Consider the following 5000-nt stretch of genomic DNA (forward strand, 5'->3'; position numbering starts at 1 on the left):
ATTTTTCTATGGAGAATTTGCAGTCAATTCTTCACATGACACCTTTCTTTATCTTCCTGGATGGAATAAAGGGCAAGCTTTTGTAAATGGCTTTAATTTGGGTCGCTACTGGCCAGTGATTGGTCCACAGGTCACATTGTTTGTACCAGCAAATGTACTGTCGATGAAGCAGAAATCTGCCAGTGTAATGTTATTTGAACTAGATGGTGCTCCATGTGATTCTCCAGAGACTTGTTTTGTTGAATTTGTGGCCACTCCATCCTTGAACGGGACTGTTCACCCTATAGAAATCACAGCTTTGTAAAGGAAGTGGATTGTGGATACAACACACCATCCAGTTTTGTTCATTGACTTGCCATAAAGCAAGAAGTGCTCAATTTACTTGTTAAGTCCCTATTTGTCAATATGATATAAATACATCTTATTTGATGGTTTAACATATATTACACGAGGATACTTTGTGAGTTGTGTAGCAATGAGCAAAATGTCCGCGAGTATTATATGTTAAACCATCGAATAAGAGATTTATTATTCCACTATACAAAAAGGTGTTATTTTGCTTCAATTTCATTTGGTAAGAGTGTTTCTAAAAAAATGCACCATCTGTTCTTCAGGGCGCTTGCGAACGATGTAAACGGCACAGAAAGCCGGCCAAATGTCCTTTATTTGATTGTATAAACGAAATGACAAGAGACAAGCGATGACAAGCTAAATTCTCGGGCTTTGTATCGTGTTGAAAACAATTTCGTTCATAGAAAATTCCAGTTCTGTCCGTATTTGCTCTGTTCTACAGTGTAATACCATCTCATGTTTTGGGCATTCTCTTGACCAAATATGGTAAAATGACATAATAGTGGAATAATAAGATGTTGTTATTGCAAAACAGGGGCACTGTGAATAGAGATTTGATGCACTTAATTTTGTTTACACCATTAATTCATAAGGTGATACACCAACACAAACACAGTATTCCATGGACCACAGAGTACGTTTGAAAGTAGGGGGGCTAGGTCTTGATGAATGTACGAGTAGTGTAAATTACTAAGTCTGTGATCAAGGTAAAAGCAACAATGTAAGAAAAAGTTGGGGGACTATACCCCAGCCCCTCCCTATCTGCGGCCCCTGTATTCAGGTCACATTTGTTACCCTATTATTCCCAGTACAGTTCAAAAATAACCAACTCTACATAACAATAGAATGGCCTTGCTGTAATTTAACCTACATATCACACATTCATTTCACAAGTCAGATGTAGTATTTGTAGGGAATCTGTATGGTATATACATTAGATTGTTGACAGCTCACATTGTTATAATTAGGCATAATGTTTTTCAAAGTAGTTTGCCTGTGTCCAACTGGACTTGGTTAGTGCACGTATTGGAAAAAAAACATGTGACCACTTCTGTAAGCCACACCTTTTTTCGTTGTTTTTCTGAACTTGCTCGTTCCCATGACTCATGAAGTGCACTGCCCTATATTCGTGTGTTCTACTTCCCCACAGACGAAGCACCACAGTTTCCTTGGAAACTAAGAGGGTATTTACATGACAGCGGGACGAACTCAGACCCATATGAAATGTTTGCAGCTGTTTACATGAAATCAGGATGAAATGCTTGGTTCCGGGTTTCAGGATGACATAATGTCTTTTGTGTATTTAATGTATTGCTGACCCAAAATCATACAGGCTTAAGATTTCTGGACTCTGTCTGAGATTTGTTGTCATTCAAATGAGACTGGTATGAACTTAGATCGGTTTGAGAGTTTCTCATCCCGGTCCAGCAACTGAGACAAAGTCAGACCGGTCTTATGTAAATGCAAAAGGAGAAATGTATGGAGGCCGATACGTACTCATGCTTGTCTGAGTTCGTCCTGGTCTCATGTAAATACCCCCTAAGCCCCTTTACTTCATGCCATGCATGTATCATTTTCTTATAAGAATTGAGACACACATTTGGGCCATGAGTAAGCCTTCCCATCATGTGTATCTTTATTATATGAACAGGAGTGTTTCACCGGGAACAGAAAACACTTGTACTGCATGTGGGAACCGACTGGCGTAGTTTTCGTATGTAATACAAGTGGTCATATTGAGCAACGACATCACTATTCCCTGGTCCGTCGGACGAAAACCGCCAAAGAATCAAATTACGAGAAACTCTAACAATCCCGAATCGTATAAATTTTACAAGATTTTTATTCGATCGGAAACAGATAAATCAAATAACATACTTCAACAATAGAACTAACCGAAATTAACGGGCTTAAGTACATCGTATTAACCTAAAACCATGAACAGATTTAACTGAGAAAACCATGCGGCATTGCACAATTCTTAATCACATGCAGTCAATTACAAAAATTACACCGACAGAAATAAAAGGAACAATTGACCAAAACAAAGCCTAAAAAAACGGAAATTATAAACAACTGATGACTTACTTCGTGACGGGATTCCAGAGTTAAACTAAACTGTAAAAACCTTGAAAAACGGGAAAGCTATCCTAATCCATACCGCCGACACGACACGTGTATAAAAACCTAACTAAAACCATCAAATTGCTCAAATTTCAATGTCAATCAATGTAATCAATAAGTGAAAGGAAAAAGTGTAATACTAAACGAAACTAGACCCTCCGTGAGGGTACACTGGGTTGCCTGCGGTACGTGCACCGTTCCAGACAATTTTTTTCAAGTTGGGCGGTCATTAAGAAGTCATACCAGACGAGGCCCTTTGGCTCACAGGTCCTCACACGTTCGTACGACGAAACAGACCTGTCCTTGCGTAATATGTAGCTCTAACAGTGCACGATATTGTTTTGGTATTGTCTATCATTGTAGTGCCATGGTAGAAGTCTTGGGTAAATAGTCTGAGAAGACATGTGGGGTACTAGCAAAGTACTGAACCCAGAAAGATTGAAGAAAATAAATGGGAAGTGAGAAACACTGGCTTCTGGGCTGACATGTTGATAAACTTCTTTTGACCACAAGTTTAAACGTGCCCTCTGAGCATCTGACAGCTTTGTATTACCGAAGTTTCACTGAGGTTAAGCCCTGTTGGGCGGGATTAGTGTTTGGATGGGAGACCAAAATAATATACCCCTCACAAAACAGAAGCATCGGACCGAAAATACTATTAACGCTAACAAATGCGAACTCAGCAAGGTACAGGTTTTGTTAGCTTGCTTTATGCAAAAACAAATATTGATGCAAAAGTAAATAAATATTGATACAAAGTTTTTAGAAAGAGCAGAAGGAAGTTTCCAGGACGATCGCTCGAGAATAACATATTTACGACATGAAAACAACATTTATTTTGAACCGTGAATATAGAATATAAAAAGTTACGATCAGCGACAAACATTTTGGGGGATTTTTGCAACGTTCAATGTTGTTATTGTACGTTTTGGCTGCACAAATAAATCGCAAAATCGAAAGTGACATCGCCGGAATTCAGCGGGCGCCGTGATGAAGTTACCGCGGCATGTTTACTCGCCAAACAGTGAAGTATCTGTGTCAAATGATGGCAAGATACCGGGTTTTTGTAAGTTTCTTTTTCTGTCAAGTGTTGTAAAGTTTTACAATGAAATGAGCGAAGTCAAAACAAAGATCACAATCGCCCAAGTCTTGTTTATGCAAAGTCAAAATTTACCCTCCAAGACGCGTACGTTATTTATCACCAGGTAATTCCATCATTTTGGAAATAGCAGCTACTTTATTATTCAACTGCGTCACAATTCTTCACTGATTTTGGGGCTCATTTTGTTGAAACTCAAGCACGCTTCCAACAGGCCTGTGAACCCTTCCAGCTTACAGAGCAATACTAAAAAACTTCTCCCATATCACATTTCAACCTTAAGCTCGAAAATTCAATACACAACATGATATTATAATTCACAAAGGCAGAAAATACCACAGAATCCTTTTCCAGCGAAAAATTTATTGAAACAAACAACATATTTGCTCTTAGAGGCGAAAACCTCTTCCTATTTCATTGCGTGCGTGAAGACAAGAAACTCAATCGTGTCAAATTACCATGTACTTCAGGTAAATACAGCTCACTTTGATTTCGTCTCGACGGGCGATAGATTGTTGTCGAAGTCCAGTACTCGTCGCTTTTGAGATTCCTGCCTAGTTTATCCAACTGACTTTCCATTATTGAGCTCCATAAGGGTATATTTTGTTTAAGGATCCACTAAAACGCCCTTCGCGTTACATGACTTTCGACGCCATTGCAGGCTAAGTTAATGATTCTACTGTGTCCACCGGAGAAATCTACGCAGTTCCACTACCCTCTCGATCCTAAGAAAAAACGCGCAGAAGGCTCTATGCAAAAAGACACCACTTACCAGGGGAGTGACAGGCAAGACTTTTACCGACACGGAAAAAAACAAAACTAGACCCTCCGTGAGGGTACACTGGGTTGCCTGTGGTACGTGCAGCGTTCCACGCAATTTTTTCAAGTTGGAGGGGGGGGTGACCCAGAAGTCGTACCAGAAGTCATACCAGAAGTCATACCAGAAGTCATACCAGCAGAGGCCCTTTGGCTCACAGGTCTTCACACGTTCGTACGACGAAACAGATCCTTTTGTGAGGTTAAAAACCTGGCGACCGGCCTATTAATTAATCATTTGTCAGAAAGAAGAAATTCCTGTCCTCTTTAAAAAAAATTGACACGCATTGCTTACGTGTGGTAGTGAAGTAACACAGCGATTTATTCCATAATGTCAACTGAACTGTGTGTTGTCTTCCAGGAGCTTCAAGTTGTCCTTGCGTAATATGTAGCTCTAACAGTGCACGATATTGTTTTGGTATTGTGTATCATTGTAGTGAAATGGTAGAAGTCTTGGGTAAATAGCCTGAGAAGACATGTGGTTACTAGCAAAGTACTGAGCCCAGAAAGATTGAAGAAAATAAATGGGAAGTGAAAAACATTGTCTTCTGGGATGACATGTTGACCGTTGTCTTTGCGTAATATGTAGGTCTAACAGTACACGATATTG

The 5000-nt window shown here is 39.6% G+C and overlaps 1 protein-coding gene and 1 pseudogene across 1 annotated transcript in view; one reads left to right on the forward strand and one right to left on the reverse strand.

The window, feature by feature from the left end:
* Nucleotides 1–1411, forward strand: part of LOC138043732 (beta-galactosidase pseudogene) — a 3130-nt pseudogene extending 1719 nt beyond the window's left edge.
* A 1332-nt stretch (nucleotides 1412–2743) lies between these two features.
* Nucleotides 2744–5000, reverse strand: part of LOC138040725 (uncharacterized) — a 9945-nt gene continuing 7688 nt past the window's right edge. Inside the window, exon 2 of the mRNA XM_068886402.1 lies at nucleotides 2744–5000. This exon is cut by the window's right edge and continues 3020 nt beyond it. The gene's annotated coding sequence lies outside the window, so the exon portion shown is untranslated.

This window comes from Montipora capricornis, chromosome 3 (assembly GCF_036669925.1).
Source record: "Montipora capricornis isolate CH-2021 chromosome 3, ASM3666992v2, whole genome shotgun sequence".
NCBI lineage: Eukaryota > Metazoa > Cnidaria > Anthozoa > Scleractinia > Acroporidae > Montipora > Montipora capricornis.